The sequence below is a fragment of the Mastigoproctus giganteus genome, chromosome 9 (genome assembly GCF_048544385.1).
Source record: "Mastigoproctus giganteus isolate SK-2022 chromosome 9, ASM4854438v1, whole genome shotgun sequence".
NCBI classification, from domain to species: domain Eukaryota; kingdom Metazoa; phylum Arthropoda; class Arachnida; order Uropygi; family Thelyphonidae; genus Mastigoproctus; species Mastigoproctus giganteus.
Genome location: NC_143583.1, coordinates 212883109 through 212904737, shown reverse-complemented (window position 1 = coordinate 212904737; position 21629 = coordinate 212883109). Strand labels below are relative to the sequence as shown.

Genomic DNA, 21629 nt, shown 5'->3' with positions numbered 1-21629 from the left:
AACCATGTTCCCCTCGCCAGAGACCGACTAACTCAGCCACGTTATGGAAAAGGCCCATAAAAAATCCTCACGTCATCGACGGGACTCGAACTCAGGTCTTTTCCACCCGGTGTGGGAGAGGAGGGATCTTACCAACTGTGCCACCCACGAGGGCTGGGGACGAAAAACACGAATTTATATTTCTGTTTTAAAGGCGTAAATATTTTAATCGCAATAGTCCAAAGATAAGAACGACGTCTGCCCTTCAACTTTGTTACATTAATACAGTTATTTCGGAAATTCGACCTTCAAAGATCTAAGAGGCGGAGGGAGAGCCAAGAGAGAAAAAAAAAGGCAGAAGGAATTTAATAAAACAAAAAGTTACCTTTGCGTTGTACGATCCCGCCAGTCATATCCAGGTGACCGCTTCGAAAGACCGACCGCCGCTGGAATCGTCAACGATCGACGGTCCGGTCAAGACGACCGTTAGGCTTAATCGATTCTTATTTTGCAACAACATCTAGCCTCGAGGTTCGAAGGGCCCGCAGGAGCAGGTGCACGTTGCATTCTTAATGTCACAACCCCCGATATCCGACATTTTCGTTTTTAATCCGATATGTTAATATCGCAACGGAGTCTGCCCGCTTCGAACAGGAAGCCCCATCTGTCTGTTTTGTTTGTCCAGCAGCGGCTGTCATATGGTACACCACGCAGGTGCGACGCTAGCTCCTGGCACTCACCGTCGGAGAGTCACGTGGCTCTAACTAGCGTGCTCTGACAGCACGAAAAGTGGCAAAAATCGCAGCCAATGAAACTAAGATGGAGCGACAACAGGGCGAAAGCTGATAGGAAACAACTTGAGATTTCAGAAGGATTCTTTTATGATCAAAAATAAGATATCGCGTTTTCTATTTGACACGCTTCTCCTCTCCAATGTATCTAGCTGGTGGGCACTGGTTGGGAGGTTCAGAATTTTCTTATATACAGTTCTTCTTAAGCTATTCCGTGTCGAATTGTGGATTTACAAAGAGCCCATGTGCTAATGCCCTTGATGTTAGTAATAACAATGTTTATAAACAATTCATACGCATTCAATCTTAAAAACATATTAGAGTCAAGCCACTTATTGAGAAGCCATGAGTTAAACGAATAAAAAATAGCCGATTAATAAGTCAACCTGTTTCCATTCTTCCCACCCCAACAAAGAGGAGATGGAAATTAATAAAATCAAACTTAAGTTGAATCCATGAACAATAAAGACACTATTTACTAAAACGTACGATCCATGAACAATAAATCCGATTATTTATTTTCTTAAAAACATTTTAAATGTAGACCTCATAAAACTTCTTATATATTCAAAATCCATATTTAATAACACATCATTAATTATGTTACTACAGTCACTGGCCAAAAAATTAGAAATATTTTGCAGATGGCGGCGTCAAACGTACCTTGTGCAAATGTAGTTGATCACATGATATGATCACAAGTTCCGCGGTGCCATATAAATACCATACGGTTTCCTGGGGCTTCTTAGTCGACCGAATCATGGAGAAGATAGGTGATCTTTCCGATTGTCTGTCGTGTCGGATCAACTCCACTCTGCAATACTTCATTCTCATCGGATTGCGATGGACTCTTTCAAGAAGACAACACACCTATCCACAATCCAAAAAATTGTCTAATTTATTCGTGGAACATTCTCGTGATATCCAATATCTGCTGCGGTTGCCTAATTGTCTACTTATGAATCCAGTTAAGAGTGTCTAGGACGTTGGAAGGGCAATTCGATTTTTTACAGTACTTTTTACAGTGGGTCCAATTTCTTGTTGCTCGTAAATATTTTAAAATAATAATAAATAATTTATTTTTCAGTCTATAGCGCGTCTATTTTTGAGACAATGGCTGCAAAACCGAGAAGAACGGGTAATTTGTTTACAGTATAAATAATATAAATAAAAATAAAGCATTACTCACTTTGTTTACACCTCCACATCGTAAAAATAAAATTAATGATGACAGTAATCACGAATTTTAGTTGGAATACTTTTCTTTTGGTCCCAGGAACCCGCGAGTTCGAGTCTTCGACTTCTGTGTCCCTCGATGCAGCCATTCAATCGTCGTATAAATCCTGGCTTGAAAGTTAATACGTTGCTTTCTTCACCCTCTGCCTCTTATACTTAGGGGCTCCAACTTTGCGCGTATAAAACGTTTTTTTCCCACTCACGGTAGATGCAGTCACTTGGAAATCACTTTTGCTCCATAGCCGCGCTGCTGTGTCACGCTTAGCATATTTTACGTATTGCAGGAAGTGAAGAGTAGATGTTTCGAAAAATAGCACGGAAACCTCGTTTACCCTTGAACTGGCTATTTTCTGTTTCCTGTTGTTGGCCAATGGATTCCTCTACAAAATGAGATAAACGTGATAAAATAACGGCGCCTCGTTCGTTACTTTACTGAGCTTAGCCAGCTGTGCACCTGACCCTCTTTGTCTTTGTTCTCCACCCCTGGCAAGCCACACTTTTATTTTCTAATCAGCCGCGCATCTGCATTCTTTCACTTCTTTAAATTTCCTTTAGGATTCAACGGAATGAAAATGACGTTGATTTTATCAGATTGCGAAATGTGGCGAAGTACTCGTACTCTTCCAGGAATTTTCCCACAGACAACCGTTTTGATCGATGTGTTTTGGTATTCAAGTGGCGTTGTACTTAAGTGTTCATATTAATGCGCGTTATATACAAACTTCAAAGAAACTCTCATCCTTACAGCTTTTTAATTTCTTTTGCGTGTTAACCATCAAGGGTTTGCAAGGGTTTTTCTTCGGCATCCACCTTACATTTTTCTTACTGTAACTATCTCACACCGTCTTCGCACTAGATACGGTCAGGAGAATGTAGGATTCAGCCGTACACAATGTGCGCCGAGGCAACTGAGGCCATAAGGAGTCGGTATAACGTGTCTAAACTGTGTAGAAATAAACTATCTAAAATAAATTTTAAATAAGTCATCAAGCTTCTTGGAAGAATCCCAAGAGGGGTGCTACCTGTTTTAGCGAGACCTGCAAAAGGCTAATATGTTAGCTTTCTAAAGGTGGCAACTACATGCAAATGGAATGGGCAAGTAAGCGTCAATGCCTTATTATGGGTGATTTCAGTTTGCCTCTAATTGATTGGAGTAAATGGGAAGGAAACTCGACATGGGGAACAAAATTTTTAAATCAACTAGATGACTGTTATTTGTATCAACATGTCAGGGAAAGTACTAGAGAAAAGAATATCCTAGACCTCATCGTCACCCATGAATCAGATGACATAACAGGGTAGAGGAACCAGTAGCAGGAAGTGATCACGGAGTTCTACGGTGGATGATGACGAGAGAGGTAGCAGAAGTAAAAGGCAAAGGAATGGGTTTTAATTTCAGAAAAGGAAATTACGATGCCTTAAGGTACTACATGGCCTCTATTAACTGGGTAGATATGGCGCAGAGAATGAATACAATTGAACTGTGGTACTCTTTTAAAACATTAATCACAGATGCCTTGAATGCGTATATACCATTAAAAAATACTCCACGAGAAGGGTTCCAAGTTGGATGAATAGTGAAGTTGCCACATTACTTGAGCAGAAAAAGGTGGCATGGAAAGGTTACAGAGCAATAAAAAGTACTGAAGCCTATAACAGCTACAAGGTGATCTATAACAGAGCCACAGAAAAGGTTCGACAGGCAAAGGCAGTTTATGAGAAATCACTAGCAAACAGAGCAAAGAGGGGGGGGGGGGGATAAAGAATTCTTCACATATATAAATGCCAAGAAGAGCAGGACAAACCAGATCGAACTGTAAGGACCCGTCCTTACATTAATTAATAAAAATTGTTAAATATTATGAGAATGTTAACTGTAGTACGAATAGTGGTTTTCTGGTACAAACAACATGGATTAAGAAACACTGGAATTCAAAAATACCTTCCAGTCACTCTCTGTTTAGTAGTAACTTGTTTGTATAGAAGTTCTTTGACGAGTCAGTGAAAGTAATATACCATGACAAATCCCCCATTAAGACAGAGGCAGATGCACCATAGTAAGGGCCAAGAGTGCTTAAGCTGACCCTCTTAAAGATTTCACGGTGAGACGCTATTAGAGGTGGGCGACGTCACCAGGTGTGCGCACGTGAGGTCACGGGAGGAGCTGTGACGCTTCTCAGTTGACCTGAACTTCCGCTTCTCTTTCTGGATTGTTCTGGTATATTCTAGGCCACGGAAGTTGGGGCACAAAGAATAAAGAAGACCCGCCCACGGAAGAGGAGAGGAGACAAATGAGAACACAGGAAAAAGGATGTGCAGATCTCCTATTGGCCAGGAAGAAAGGAGAGGGAATTTTGAGAGGGAGATTATGAAGAAGTTTGGGGCTTTCTGGAAAAGTTTTCGTGACATTCGGAAGAAGTTTTCGGAGGAGGCTGAAGAAGTTCACGGAGCGGTCTGGAGAATGAATTGAAGGAGTTGGAGAACGATACTAAGCAGAGCAGTAGTCTGATTTGGGTGATAGCTGCAGACCTGAGATAGATGGAAGCAGTGATAGAAATTCTGCATATCCCGACAGCCAGTAGGAATGCTCACCTGTAAACATGGAAGCCGTAGCGAGGAAGAAGGAAGAATCACACCCTGAGAATTATACAGGCAAAGCCAGTCGAATGAGTGGTCGAACCATTGACCTACTCGAAAACCCCTCTATCCACGGAAGAAGAAATGCTGACCGGTAAAGAATATACGACCCTGATTGATTCCAGCCACGCAGCCGGTAGGGAGACACCATAAATCACCGAGATCCCCAAATGAGCGCCCCCGCATTCCAGTACCTGAATGACCGATATGAAAGGAAGCCGAGCAGAGAGGAAAGTTCCAGGCCAAACATGTAAGTGCTATAGAGTTTACCGAAATAGGTGTACCTAATTTATTAAGGAGAGGACTTTAGGAGAAATAAGTATATATATAGTTAAGGAGGGAGATTTAAGCAATGAATATATGTATAAAGGTGTAATGTATTTAAAACAGACGTAGCCTAAATTTGAAATGAAGCCCCTCATATAAATGCTTGATGGAAGGAGAGGGTTTAATAGATAACTGAGAATTGTTTAAAGTTGGGAAAGGTTTTTATATTATATATGAAGTTAAAGGTTGGAATTTTGATTTATAATGAGTTGATTTGTGGAGAGTATTTCTGATTTGAGTAGGGGCTAATTAAAAGTGATATATATAAAGGTATAGAGGATTAACGGTCCTGAAGGGTAATGTTAAATTGAGTTGATTAATATTTCCTGTTAACCTGATTGCAGTAAAGGTGTCTAATTGAATAAATGAAATTTTCTTACAAATTGAGACACGAACTCTGAAGGTTTTTGTGAGCCAGTTCATTGGCTGGTAGTTGTTGGTGTATTATATAGACTGTTCAGAAGAAGAGTTGGAAGAATCTATGTGAAGTGAATACCACGACCTATCCAAGTCCCTGTAAAGAACACGAAGAGACACCATTGCATAATGAATAATAATGTGTATTAGAATAGGATATCTGATGATAAAACATTGGAGTTTGAACAAGATATTTACACATATAAAGGTTAATGAAATAACAAGTCACTATTATTAGTTTCTGTATGATATGTTAATAAACATTGTTTTATTTTACATTCATGTGTTGGAGTCTGTCATTCCGAAACTCAGCCAATCCTGTGGAGAAATACTTAAAATAATTAAGGTCCCCTTCGAGTCAGGTAATCTTCTGAGAACAAACAAGTCAGATGCTAAAGTGGGAGGATTGGACTATGGGGATATACAAAAAAAAAAGGGGATAATATATATAATAAAATAAAAGATAGAGATAGATTGTTTCATCAAATCATTAAAACGCCACCCCCACAATTGGCGAGCCATATAAAGTGGGGAATATAAATAACAAATAATAACAAAATAAAAGGTAATATAAAAATATATATAAGATAGAAACGCCACCCCCACAATTGGCGAGCGAAAGCCAGGATAATTCTGCACAATGGAAGGCTGAGTTCAGAACGACAGGAAAATATACATACATGTATATATATATGTAATCAGTTGCTGAAACTGTAAAATTCAGCTGGCGAGCCAGAAAGCGTAAGTTAGAATTATATATGTATTACTGAGTTGATTATTGTTGAATGAATTTAGATTGAACAAGTAAATAATGGTGGATTTTAGAGGCAAGTATTGATTTAGTGTTGAACTGGAAATTATTATTTATGTACAATTGAATTAATTAGTGAGACCGAACAGGGAAACTTCAAGGATAGATAGGTAAAACTTAAGGAGTTTTATAATTATTGGGTGTTGAACTTTTACTAATTGATTATTGACCAATCAGGTAAATGTTAATGATAGATTGAATTGGATTACCTAATATAGTTAAAGAATTGTAGAAAGATTAATCGGCAGACATATTGATTAGTTAAAGTTGATAGCTAGAGATTAATAGATATAAAATAAAAATGCCAAGAAAGGGTAGGAAACGCGGTGAGGATTGCGAAAATTTTGGGGGCCACAGTGATGAACATGAAGGCCAAGAAAAACCAGAGGTGAGAATGGTAAGCGGGGTAGCAAAGGGGTCAGGACAAATCAAATACAGCAAGTATTTAAAACCATTTAAGGGGGAATCAGGTGAAAGAGTGGAAAAATTTATTAATAAATTAAAGCTAATTAAGGATAAGGAAGAGTTAAGCGATATGGATGTCATAACTATAGGGGAATTTAAATTAGAAGGACAGGCATTAGAAAAATACAGGCAGGCTACAGTGGCAGAAGAAATAGTAACGCTCCACAGATTCACTGAGACATTAAGAAAATTATTTGGGAAAAAGAATGACTTGTTAACAAGCGTAGGAAAATTGGGGGGATACACGCAAACCACTCGCGAAACAGTAAGCGAATTCCACCAGCGCCTCCTAAATTTAAAACTAAACACAGAAACATCGGAATCGGAGAAACAGGCATTCGAAAAAATACTAACTGGGCAGTTCATCACAGGGCTCAGGCACAATTTTAAAAAAGAAGTACTAAGAAAAAATCCAGAAACATTAACAGACGCGTACACCCACTCATTAGAGGAAGAAAGGCTTGAGAACTTTAGCAAAAATACGGGGGCAAGGGAAATAAACGCAATGACCGACAGAAAGCAGCCTGAAACAGGAAAGGAATCGAGGGAATGGGGAAGCGAAATCGAAGGGTTAGCTAAACATTTAAATAGCATCGAAAGAAAGATGGAGTGGATGATGGAAAGGCTCTCTTTAAGCAATGATGCTAGAGAAAATCAGCAACAAACGGAAGTGAAACAAAGATTGGGCACAGTTTCACGAACATACGAGGGGGGAGACAAGGACGGCGGTCGAAAATGGTGTTATAAGTGCCAGAACTCAGACCATTGGACCCGCTACTGCAAAGTGAAACAGGGTGCTAAAGAAAGCTGGGAAAGGGAAGAGTATTGGGAACGAGACAGGTACCCACACGTAAAAAACCCCAGAAACATGGACAAGCGCAGGGAGGAAAGGCATTGCGCAAAACAAGGGGGGTATCGGAATGAACGAGAGCGCATTAACAATGCCGTAGTCAAGAGACATGGATCTTTTAGACATGCCCACTACGGAAGGCCATCATTACACTTAAACACCGCCAAAGAAAAAACCATATCTTTAGGTGCGGTAAGTGCTAATGGCAGTAGAAACGACCTATTATATGTGAGAGGCAGCTTAGGAGGGGTACCAGGTAAGTTTCTGGTGGACACAGGAGCCTCGAGGTCTATTTTAATGTGGGACTACCTCATTAAATACTGCAAAAGGCCGAGTAAGGGAGATATAAGATGTTGCCGCGATTTTCTTGTGGAGGGGGTAGGTGCTGAAGGAATTCACACCGATTATATTGTCAGAGACAAGGTAAGAATACAGGGGTGTGAAAACTTGGTGGCCCATTCATATTTTGTGGCAAACAGAATAAACAGTCGTCGACACGACGCAATACTAGGCACGGACCTACTAAGGAAATTAAGAGCCAAGATAGATGTGAGAAATGGCCGCATTACCTTCGGCAGTAATACCCAGGCGAGTCCAAAGGTAGACAGGAGGCGAAAGGCAGGCGGCAGAGCCCAGTATGAGCCAGAGAAAGGGGAAACTCCAAAGGAAGCTAGTGGGAAAGAATTAGAAGGGTGTAAGGCAAGCACAGATAATAAAGTTCTGGTTACACAAAACAAATGGGAATTAAATAAGAACACCAAAACAAATAGGAATAATGAGGGAAAGTGCCAAGAAAAGGGGAGGGTGTTACACGTGGGAGTTTTGGAAACGAGAGAAAGGGTCGGTTTACATTCAGGAGAGAAAACACATGAAGGGGGAGAAAATGGCTGTGATGAGAAGGATCGCAAATTAAATGGAGCAACAGAAATTAAAGAAATCGAAGGATTAGGGAATTACAGAACTGAAGCTTCCAGTGAGGAGAAGGCACACAAACTGAAGGAAATAAACAGGATGCAGCAAATGTATCTAGGAGCAGTATTCGACGAAAATATGGGATGGGAGTAGTTAATGAAGCTTAATATAAGTTTAAGTAATGTCTGGTATATAAGTGTAATTAGAAAATATAGAAAGGCAATTTGAGGAGATTGGCTGTCGATAAAGTGGATCTGGGATAAGGTCATATCCGTCTGAGGACAGAAAAGAAAAAAAAATTTATATATGGAATATAAATTTTTTTAGGGGAAGAGGAATGCTATGTAAGGACCCGTCCTTACATTAATTAATAAAAATTGTTAAATATTATGAGAATGTTAACTGTAGTACGAATAGTGGTTTTCTGGTACAAACAACATGGATTAAGAAACACTGGAATTCAAAAATACCTTCCAGTCACTCTCTGTTTAGTAGTAACTTGTTTGTATAGAAGTTCTTTGACGAGTCAGTGAAAGTAATATACCATGACAAATCCCCCATTAAGACAGAGGCAGATGCACCATAGTAAGGGCCAAGAGTGCTTAAGCTGACCCTCTTAAAGATTTCACGGTGAGACGCTATTAGAGGTGGGCGACGTCACCAGGTGTGCGCACGTGAGGTCACGGGAGGAGCTGTGACGCTTCTCAGTTGACCTGAACTTCCGCTTCTCTTTCTGGATTGTTCTGGTATATTCTAGGCCACGGAAGTTGGGGCACAAAGAATAAAGAAGACCCGCCCACGGAAGAGGAGAGGAGACAAATGAGAACACAGGAAAAAGGATGTGCAGATCTCCTATTGGCCAGGAAGAAAGGAGAGGGAATTTTGAGAGGGAGATTATGAAGAAGTTTGGGGCTTTCTGGAAAAGTTTTCGTGACATTCGGAAGAAGTTTTCGGAGGAGGCTGAAGAAGTTCACGGAGCGGTCTGGAGAATGAATTGAAGGAGTTGGAGAACGATACTAAGCAGAGCAGTAGTCTGATTTGGGTGATAGCTGCAGACCTGAGATAGATGGAAGCAGTGATAGAAATTCTGCATATCCCGACAGCCAGTAGGAATGCTCACCTGTAAACATGGAAGCCGTAGCGAGGAAGAAGGAAGAATCACACCCTGAGAATTATACAGGCAAAGCCAGTCGAATGAGTGGTCGAACCATTGACCTACTCGAAAACCCCTCTATCCACGGAAGAAGAAATGCTGACCGGTAAAGAATATACGACCCTGATTGATTCCAGCCACGCAGTATCCGGTAGGGAGACACCATAAATCACCGAGATCCCCAAATGAGCGCCCCCGCATTCCAGTACCTGAATGACCGATATGAAAGGAAGCCGAGCAGAGAGGAAAGTTCCAGGCCAAACATGTAAGTGCTATAGAGTTTACCGAAATAGGTGTACCTAATTTATTAAGGAGAGGACTTTAGGAGAAATAAGTATATATATAGTTAAGGAGGGAGATTTAAGCAATGAATATATGTATAAAGGTGTAATGTATTTAAAACAGACGTAGCCTAAATTTGAAATGAAGCCCCTCATATAAATGCTTGATGGAAGGAGAGGGTTTAATAGATAACTGAGAATTGTTTAAAGTTGGGAAAGGTTTTTATATTATATATGAAGTTAAAGGTTGGAATTTTGATTTATAATGAGTTGATTTGTGGAGAGTATTTCTGATTTGAGTAGGGGCTAATTAAAAGTGATATATATAAAGGTATAGAGGATTAACGGTCCTGAAGGGTAATGTTAAATTGAGTTGATTAATATTTCCTGTTAACCTGATTGCAGTAAAGGTGTCTAATTGAATAAATGAAATTTTCTTACAAATTGAGACACGAACTCTGAAGGTTTTTGTGAGCCAGTTCATTGGCTGGTAGTTGTTGGTGTATTATATAGACTGTTCAGAAGAAGAGTTGGAAGAATCTATGTGAAGTGAATACCACGACCTATCCAAGTCCCTGTAAAGAACACGAAGAGACACCATTGCATAATGAATAATAATGTGTATTAGAATAGGATATCTGATGATAAAACATTGGAGTTTGAACAAGATATTTACACATATAAAGGTTAATGAAATAACAAGTCACTATTATTAGTTTCTGTATGATATGTTAATAAACATTGTTTTATTTTACATTCATGTGTTGGAGTCTGTCATTCCGAAACTCAGCCAATCCTGTGGAGAAATACTTAAAATAATTAAGGTCCCCTTCGAGTCAGGTAATCTTCTGAGAACAAACAAGTCAGATGCTAAAGTGGGAGGATTGGACTATGGGGATATACAAAAAAAAAAGGGGATAATATATATAATAAAATAAAAGATAGAGATAGATTGTTTCATCAAATCATTAAAACGCCACCCCCACAGAACCTTCACGTAAGGGAAAGGGGATAGTAATAAATACACCAGCTGCCGTTGCAGATGAACTCAACAGTTATTTTGCATCGATATTTACAAATGAAAAGCCTTTTGTGGCAATGGGAAATTGTGGGAGCGAAGTTAAAAATATATGTAATTAATGATATTGAAATTTCAAGATTATTTAATGAAAAAACTTTCGAGCCTATAGACCAGTAAGGCTCCTGGAGTTGATGGAATATACCCTATAATCTTAAGAGAGGCGGCAAGCGAGTGCATTGAACCATTGAGGCTAATTATGCGAGCATCACTAGACTCTGGGGAGATTCCCTTGGATTGGAAAAGTGCAAATGTATCTCCCATACATAAGGGTGGCTCTAAAAGTGAAGTTGGAAATTATCGACCTGTCAGTCTGACTTCAGTAGTAGGGAAAATCATGGAGGCAATGATCAAGGGTGGAATTCAGGATCATTTGGATCGAATTGAAATTCTCAAGGATACTCAGCATGGTTTTGTAAAGGGAAAATCATGTTTAACAAATCTGGTTCGCTATTTCGAAAGGGTCACTCACGAGCTGGATTTCGGGAATAATTTCGACATTGTTTATGTAGATTTCAGCAAAGCTTTTGACTCAGTCCCACATGAGCGGTTGCTTTATAAGCTGGAACAGGTTGGAATCACTGGGAAAATCCTTAGATGGATAGAAGGATGGCTTCAGGGCAGGAGGCAAAGGGTTGTGATAAATGGCTATTCCTCAGATTGGGTTGATGTAAGAAGTGGGGTTCCCAAGGATCAGTATTAGGACCACTGTTGTTTTTAATTTTCATAAACGACATTGATGAAGGGATAGAGGGAGTGATGTCTAAATTTGCAGATGATGTTAAAATTGGTAGAGTAGTTAATGATCACTGTCAAGCTGAGCTTCTTCAGAGAGATAGACTTCAGGAATGGTCAGAAAAATGGCAGCTATGCTTTAATCCAACAAAGTGTAAGGTATTACACCTGGGAAACAGTAATCCCAAAATAACTTATTCACTTGGTGGAGTTCAACAAAATCCAGTACTGGAGGAAAGGGACTTGGGTGTTACGATAAGGTCAGACATGAAATTCTCTGAGCACTGTAAACAGGTTGCAAAGGAAGGCCCATGGTGTCCTATCGATGATCTATCGAACTTTTGCAAGTAGAGATAGGGACGTGATAATCCCATTATATAAGGCTTATGTTAGACCACACTTGGAATACTGTGTTCAAATATGGAGACCGCACCTAAAGAAAGACATCGAGCTTCTTGAAAGGGTGCAAAGATGGGTAACTCGCCTGGTGAGATCGGCAAAAGGGCGTCCTTATGAAGAAAGACTTCGAATATGTGGGTTGCAGAGTTTGGAAACTAGACACCTTAGAGGAGATTTGATTGAGGTGTTTAAGGCTCTGAGAGGCATCAGTAAAATGAATGAGGACAAAATTTTCAAGATTATAAATGATGCTAGAACTAGGGGACATAAATTCAAGTTACGGGGGGAAATGTTTAGATTGGACTGCAGGAAGTTTTATTTTAGCCAGCGAGTTATAAATTACTGGAATAAGTTGCCTTCATGGGTGGTAGAGGCCGACAGTTTGGGGAAATTCAAAGGTCATCTGGATAGTACTTTCGGGTAAGGGAAGCGCATAGGATGATAGGTTTAATTTCCTTTTTATTTATTTTTTATTTTATTATTATTTTTTTTATTTATTAATTATTATTATTTAGTTATTTATTTTATTTATTTATTTATTTTTTGTTTTTATCATTGTTTTGTTCGGATTTTTTTTTTTTTTTGGCTGGTGCAGCATAAGCCATAGGCTTTCTTACACCATGCGGCCGTTACTAATACTAATACTAAGTAGACACCTTAGAGAGAATCTGATTGAGGTCCCCTTCAGTGTGCCTGGTTGAAACTTTGGACTCAATCCAGGTTTTCAACTTTCCTTTACCGATGTCAACAACAACAGTGAACGCGAGTGAATTAAATTGCTGGCATCTGATTAAAAAAATTTACCAATGAAGCCATTCCACTTCGAAGAGCAGAAATATGCTGATAGAGATTACCGAGAAGAGTCTCCTTTTTTTTTGTCAAAGAGTTGAATAAAAGTGTTGAGTGAAACTTTCCAACATTTAAAACTACTATGGCACTCTTGGGGAAATGTAATCCACCAGGAGAGCAGTTCCAGCCTTAACACCTGCTATAGAGAAATCTGCAACTAGATATTCTCAGCTATCCAAACCTCTCTGCAAAGTTTTTTCAAGCTATGGTCCAACTGGTTATTAAAAACCAAAACCACTCAGATCTTGAAGACACTCGTCTTCCTTATCTAAACGATTTCAGGGCAATAGACACATGCAGAAAAGATAAATGAGGAAAAGTTAATTACCTTTTTGAAGTGAAACTTTTTAGGTGCGTTCCAGGCAGTTTTCAGATGAGAGTAACTTGCGTTCGACAACTGACGAAAAACGCAACGAAAAGGCGATCGTTGCCATAAGTAAACCCATTACAAGCATTGTGAACAGCCAACTGTTGTACTAGGTTAAATGTCCCGGTTCTCATACGAGCATTTTTAGATGTAGGTAGTAATTGGAAGGGTAACCACCTGGGGTACCCAGTGTATTTGAATTTTTCTTCCTTTCGTTTTATTATTTTTTTTTTCTTTTGTTAACATGTGGAAAATATCCTTCCGATTTTCATGTATCATTTAATTTTGTTAATTGGTAAAGTAATAAAATGTAAATCTGTGCCTTATATCTTTACTTTTATAGCCTGTGGATAATATTCCTCCTGTTTTCTCTTATTACAATCGCCGTTAATAGAATTAAAATTCAATTCGTAAACGTGGTCAAAATGACCGGCCCTTACTACATGTTGTACAGTGAACGGTATTTTGCTATGGAGTGTCCATCATAAAGTCATTTGATCGTACAGTGAACTAATCGTAAAGCGGGTGTCCACTGTAGTGAGCACTGTAAGTCGCATAGCACACGGACAAGTGCAATGCGTCCACAGATCGACAAATATCGCCAAGAAAATGCGACACGAAATGATTCATCTCCCCCACCATTGTACCACTCTATCCCAGGCACGAGCGACGCATGAGCTAATCAGTACCCCTAGTGGTTGCGTCATTCTCCAACTTGTTTAATAAAAAAATTCTATGGAAAGCAATTTATAATTCAATATGCCGAAGACTAATAGTGAGCGTGTAAGGCGTACAGAGCACGTATATGTGCGATGCGACCACCGAAACCAACTCCATTGAGTACAAAGGAGAGATGAAAGCTATTTCGACAGCGTGCAATGGGGTTGAACAAAGAAGCCGTTAAGTGCCATCCACATCTTCAGAGCCTTACATCTCCCCAGAAATGTTAGAAGTGAATTTGGAAGGAGTCGTGGAAGTTGATGCTGCAAATGAAAACGGTGGAGTTCTCGAAGTCCAGTCGTAAACGAAAAGCGAAGAAGCCAAAACCGGCTGCCAGAATCGACCAATACTTCTCTCATAGACTCAAACATCTGCATACTGTGGTTCCAAAAGATCTACATATACAAACCTACTGGACACCCTATTTAAAATTCAAACTGCACTCAACAGTAAATCTCGGCTGTACGTCATCTTCCTTGATATTTCATCTGCTTATGATAAGCTCTCAATCCCCGCTCTCATCTACATTCTGGAAAAATACTTTGCCATTACAGGAAGCCTGTTTAAAACCATCAACCTCGTCATTACGCCAAGACAACTCATCATCAGCCATAAATCCTTCCAACAGGAGTATTATAACGCGGGGATTACCGCAGGAAGGTGTCCTGTCAGATTTGTTGTTCGCCGCGGGCCTTGACCTTTCCTCGCAAGGTGCACTGATTTCTCATCATATGCAGATGACCTCAAATTATATATAAAATCAAAAGACCCTGAACAAACCCATCTGATAAATCAGCGAGTCGCCGTCCTGATCAACAGCCTTGTAACCTATCTACTGCAGATAGGTCTGGAGCTAAACATATCTAAATCAGCCCAAATCACATTTACAAAAAAGAATCAAAAATGACATCACAGACACACATCGGAGTGCAGATAAGGAAAGCGAAGTCTCACACAGACCACGGCTTGACTTGGGACGAGGACCTCACTTTCAGAACCATTTTTCGACCGTGAAAACGAAGACTTTCTCGGCGATGTGGACAATTCGACAAGAACTGACAGTGTTACTCAACGTCGATGTAGTCGAAATGTACGTCCAGCGGTGCCAACAACCTATCGCACTATATGCATCACCAATCTGGTCTTCTGCACCGATCTCGTACATAAACAGATTCCTGGCAGTCGAGTACTGGGTAATGCGATGGATGAACAGGGTCACGGGCAACGCATTCACCATCTCCAGGGCTGTTTTATATACCAACTTAAATATCACTCCGTGGAGAGTTCACATTGCATCCAGGAATATTCTTCTTCTTTCTCAGATGCTTACCGGTGTGATTGACGCCCCCAGTCTTCACGGAGTTATCGCTACTCCACGTGCTGGACGCAGTAATTACAACCCCTACTTACCATTGCATTTTACGCTGTGCAACCTGTGCTGTTTGAAGAACATCTTTCCGAACAACGCAGTCACCCTTTTCAATTCATTGGCAATAGATCCTGTGAAGGCAAGCAGTACAGAGTGAAGAGTCTCTCTGAAGCTTACATCTTGCTTGAACTATAGAAGTATGAAGAAGAAGCTTGAACTAGAAAGAAGCTAAGAACTTGAACTTTATAAATAGGATAGAATGACCAAAATATAAAATAACTGTTGGACATCTACTTTTATGTGATACTGTGAATAATTACCTCTCGTAATGTTGTCGATAATTACATTCTGTAAATGATTCGCACTTTTGTAAATTATGTAAAGATGTTTTGTAAATATTGTATTGTAAAAATTGCCATTCTCACCCTTTTAGCCGGTCGGCTGTGTAATAGGGGTGAAAGCAATCACTTGCGATAATAATCAACGGATTTAATAATAATAATAAGACGAAAAAGAAGAAGTACTCCATCAAATCGTTCAACACGTAATACACAGCCGGAGCAGCAACAGGAATTTAAGAAACATCGAAGCATCCATGCACAGTTTGAATGTACATTCCTGAATAATTATTTCGGTTCAGTCTGTTTCGTGTGTGATCGGCTTTGGTTCAAGAACAAGATGAAGATTGTAGCAGCTCGAGATCTTCTTCAAACATCATTTTCAAACCAGGATGTAAGTTAAATGTAACAGGTGTGGTTGCTTTCACAAGAACAAAGTGATTGACTCTATCGAAGCAAATGGTTTTAAATACCATCTGATTCCACAGCACTTGCCGAAACTAGATTTGGTAGCGGAACGTCTCATTTCTCCGAGACTCACATTCATGCAGATTCGTCGCCTGCAGCATTCATACAATCAAAACGGGATCCTCAGTAAAGTGATAAATGTTCGCCTAAAGAAATTTCAGTTAACTTCCGGTATGCGTGCTCGGCAAACACACACTTTTTTATTTTTTTACTTATTTTTTTCACTACAAGTATTGTACTAGACTGCATTTTTGAAAGTCATTTTAATGTGAACTCGAAAATATTTCAGACACAGCATAGGTTTTTTAAGGGGAAGTCTTGTCTGACCCCTTAACAAAGAACAGGTCACAAAAGAACTAGATGCAAAAAATAATGTTGATATCATATACTTGGATTTCGGAAAGCTTTTGATATTGTCGCATATGGAAGGCTACTGTACAAATTTAAGCAGTATGGCATTAAGGACTACAATGAATAAAAGGGTGGTTGAGTGGGAGAAGACAAAGAGTGGTAATCAATGGATGCTGCAATTCGTAGACTAATGTTATTAGTGAAGCCCCCCCCCAGGGTTTAGTGTTGGGCCCACTGTTGCTTTGTATATATATCAATGATATTGATGACAGTATATCAAGCTTAATGTCAAACTTTGCACATGATACAAAGGTTGGCAGGGTTGTTAATGACAGTATGCTACTGCAACAAGATCTGGAAACGTTGAGCAGATCGACTGAGAGGTGACAATTGAAGTTTAAATTGACAAATGCAAAGTACCGCATATGGGTATCAGTAACTGAAGAGAAACATATCCAGTGTGAGACACTCCACTCAAGGAGATGGAGAATGAAAAATACCGGGAGGTAGTTGTGCAGTTAGATAAAAAGTTTTCTGAGCAGTACAGACAGGCTACCAAAGCAGGTCATGGGTTATCAGGTTACTGATATACAGGAATTTTGCTAGTAGAGAAACAGAAGTGATTATCCCCTTGTATAAGGCAATGGTCAGGCCACGCCTTGAGTACCGCGTACAGGTGGAGGTTTCATTTTAGGAAGGACGTAAATTTGCTAGAACGAGTACAGAGAAGGGCAACAAGACTGGTGAGGGGGACGAAGAGGTGGTTTTACAAGAAAGGCTTAAGTTCTGCAAATTGCACCGGTTGCAGACCAGGCATCTTCGAGGTGATCTGATTGAGGTGTATAAGACCTTGAATGGATTGAGCAGGCTCAGTGCTGATGGGATTCTTCGTCTTGCTGAGATTACGAACCTGAGCGGCATAAGCTCAAATTGAGGAAAGACAGTTGTAGAATAGATGTGCGCAAATTTTCCTTTAGCCAGAGGGTGGTTAATTGTTGGAACAATCTTCCACCCAGAATTTTTGAACAAATGGCTGATTTTTTTTGGCTGATTCTGTATAAGCTTGCTTTCTTGCATCATATGCCTGTGCTAATGCTAATATTTGAATTTGAAGTGATTTCAATACACTGTGCTATACTGCGCTATTTTCTTTTTTGAAGTTTTTATTAATTATTAATCGTTGATCCATTTAAATCACTAATTAGTTATGAATTTAAAATATTTGGAATCTGGATTGATAAATACGTTACTGTATTGTACTTAATCCGTACTAAAATCAGTTTAATACAATAAAACACGACAATAAAACACACGCTTTTAAAAGACATAAGACACACAGCACGGCAGATGAATGTATTTATTCGGGTTGCCTAAAAATAACAGTTTGGGTTTTTTTTTTTTTTTTTTTTTTGGTTGGACGGACAGACATGGTAAATGATAATAGGCGCATTATGCAGATATGCTAACGCACCTAAAGATAATAAATTGTAATTGACAGTTTTACTGGTCTGATTTTTAATGAATTTTGGGAAGGCTCGACAAATCGTCCTAAAGAGCCAGATATAAAATTTCATGAAAATTCATCACTGTGGGTTGAGTCTTTTTGTTTTCAATGAAACTTTTGGAGGGCTCGACAAAAATTTCTAGAAGAGACGAACAAAATTTTATGGAAATCCATCCACTACGAGTTATTACATGCGGTCGGACGGACTGGCATGAAGAAAGCAATAGGCGCTTTACGCGTAGATGCTAACTCGCCTAAATGGGGGGAGGAGTTCTCTTACTGATTCAGTGCATAGGCGAATCATGGCTTGAGTTGATTTAGCATTATCTGGAATAAGGCCTCTGAAGTTGGGATTATTCATACCACCAATTTTAAACACACACACCAACCGTTTATGACTGATTGAATAATGAAATAAAATAAAATAAAATGATAGAAAAGACTGTAAAATAATATTTACAAAAAACTTTTAATTATTTACAAAAAACTAAACTATAACAAAAATAAAATATGTAAATAAGTTAAAACGCATTAAAATATAAATATAAAAGCGATAAAAAGACTATAAAAAACACTATTAGAGCTTTCGGAGGTGTCTGCCTCCTTTCTCAGTAATAGTGAGACTTAAGCGACACATCCTTAAATACCAGGTAAATAATTAAAAGTTTTTTGTAAATATTATTTTACAGTCTTTTCTATCATTTTATTTTATTTTATTTCATTATGCAATCAGTCATAAACGGTTGGTGTGTGTGTTTAAAATTGGTGATTTAGCATTGATCCAGAGCAATTTAACTAGGCGTTTAAACTCATGTGTGTGTGTGTGCTGGTATTTTTCAATTTTTTTCAATGTTCCGATATTTTATTTCAAGGTCAAACTATTATACAATCAATATTTCCACATACGATACTAATAAGTACTTTGGAATGCTGAAAGCTTAAAATGGAATCTGAATCCAGCCAAATGTGGCCCAATCGTTCTGCTGCGTTAGATTATTGGGGCTGTTCTGTATTCAGATATTTTTCAATAATTCTCACTGAATAATGAAAGATGGAAAAAACCATGTGCAACCGTTTCAGGAGAATATGTTCATTATTTCAATGGTCAGAGAAAATATGATTCTTTCGGACATAAAAAAAAAACATAATTAAAACGTGGAAGTTTCAGCTTTTGTTCACAGTGAAAGGGACGGAAATGGAAAGCAGACTGAGTGATCGATGTCTTCATAAAGGGAAGGAAAGGGGGGTAACTGCCAATGTGCATCGAAAATCTTTCACATCGGTTACAGTTGTCTTTGTCTATAAAAGCAGGGTAACGTGCAAGCGTTATAATCACCATCAAATCTGTTTCTTCGTTAATATCGTACCGCTCTGGAGTTTCATTGTGGTGTCGCCATAATCTTCTTACTTCAGATCATCAACGGCATTTCGGCGCGACACAGTAGGAAAGTTTTCCTTTCCAAAATCTCCTGTCTCTTTTTCTCGTCATATTATGCCCAGTACACCTGCCTCTGTCTGCGCCCACAGGTCACGTGCGGTATTGCGAAGTGGACCGTGCTTCCGACTCCTTTAACAAGTTACCGTTTCTTTCTTATTAATGGGAAGAATCGATCAGGCGAATCTCTAATCCATCCCACAGGAAGCAGGGTATTCTGGCGGATTCCTAGACCATCGTTAAAGTTTAACGATGTTTCAACTAAGCGATCACCCCTAAAGCCGATAAGAAGAAGAAGAACTGGTTCTGGGAAATGGGCAGCGAATCCTCCTAGTCATTTTCCATCCGGGCTTGTATTTATTAAATAGACGAGAGTTTAATACTATATTCACTTATCAATAAAAAGTTAAAATTTAAATAAATACTATTTATTGTATCTCGGCGAGGGGACCAAACCAAAATTCTCCATAGCAATTAATAATCTTGTCAAACGTCTCGTTTCATGAGTGAGTTCACAAGTTCAGTTTGTCGGTTTGTAGAGCCTGTGCGGATGGCGTAGTGGTATCGTCACCGTCCTCCCCACAACGGGTGGAAAAGGCCCGGGTTTGAATCCTGTCAATAATGCCAGGAACTTTTATGGGATTTTTTCCAACTCCGTAGCCGAGTTAGTAGATAAAGGTTCTCTGTTCCTATTGTCTCTTTTCCCACCTCTGCCAAAACCAAGTGGTTCTATTGCCATTTCAGCCTAGGATAAAGCTGACCTATTAGTATCCTATTTTTCTTCCAACTCGTGTATTAGTGATCATGGTAAACTACATCCCACCATTCCCAGTACGCTCCATTCAATGTCTCCTATGGTCTTCCGTCAAAAGGATTTTGAGGAACATGGACGCTAAGAAAGCTCCAGGTCCTGATGGTATTTCTCCTCATATCTAGCCAGGTCCTAAAAAGAGGGACTCATTTCCATCCAATTATCGTCCCATTGCGATTACTTCTACTCTTTCTAAAGAAATGGAGAAATGAATTTGCAGCCAACTCTTAACCTATCTAGAAACCGTGCATCTGATCAACGATCACCAGTATGGATCCCGTCAGTGTCCTTTCAGAAGAGGGCAGTTAAGTTAATTAATGATTCATCTCCAACAGAGTCTCTCCACTCGCTGTCTCATAGACGTAGTGTTTCTGCTGCATGCCTTTTCTATTGGTGATATTTTGGCTAATGTTACCCATGTATGGACAAATAAATTCAATGGAAAAGTTTGGCGAAACTCATGACATTTCAAAGGCTTTTGATCATGTTTGACATAACGTCTTCTAAATAAGCTTCCATCTTATGTTTTCCCAACTGTTTTTGTAGTTGGTTATCCAGTTTTCTCTCTGACAGGTTCTAACTTCTCCACTAACTGGTGTTTCCCAAGGTTTAGTTCTTTCCCCCACACTTTTCCTCTTGTCTATTAATGACCTCCTTCCATTGACTGGAAATCCCATCCATAGTTTTGCCGATGATAGCACATTGCATTCCACCTTCCAGTTAGAGAAACCTTGCCCTGCTCAAACAGCTTCAACTTCACGAATATCCGCTACCAATTCCAATGGGGCAAAGATAACTTACTTGATTTCAATCCATCTAAAACTCAGTCCTGTCTTATATCTTGCAAAAAGGATTCTTCTGCTCTTATGCTTATCTTCGATGACATTCAGATTTATAGGCAAGACCTCACATCTCTATTGGGGATTAACCTGATTTCTAATCTCTCTCTTGGCACAAGCACATTACAAATATTGCTTCTTCTGCATCTAAAAAACTTGGTTTCTCTTTCGCTCTTGGCATTACTTTTCTTCCAAACAGCTGCTCACTCTGTATAAATCCGAATCCGCCCTGCCATGGAATATTGTTCCGACATCTGGGGCGGTACCCCCAAAACCTCTCTCAGGCTTCTTGATTCCTTTCAGAAGAGGGCAGTTAAGTTAATTAATGATTCACTCGCTGTCTCATAGACGTAGTGTTTCTGCTGCATGCCTTTTCTACAGATACTTTCAGAACAGATTCCATGGGCACTGTTCTTCTGAATTGGCTTCTAGAATTCCAGCTTTCTCTTTCAAAACAGTCTGAACACGTGCCGCCAGCAGCCAACATCCTTTTACTGTCCAACTTCA

General features: G+C 39.4%; 1 protein-coding gene across 4 annotated transcripts in view; it reads right to left on the bottom strand.

Moving 5' to 3' along the window:
* The window catches only part of LOC150081105 (putative 3',5'-cyclic phosphodiesterase pde-5), a 167874-nt gene that overhangs the window by 124740 nt on the left and 21505 nt on the right, over nt 1-21629 (bottom strand). For 2 of the 4 annotated variants that reach the window (XM_090382158.1, XM_090382160.1), the window contains exon 1: nt 1960-2488. The exons of 1 other annotated variant lie outside the window; for it this stretch is intronic. The gene's annotated coding sequence lies outside the window, so the exon portion shown is untranslated. Of the gene's footprint in view, nt 1-364; nt 639-1959; nt 2489-21629 lie in introns of those variants that run through there. One more of the 4 variants, XM_090382157.1, reaches the window with a different exon arrangement.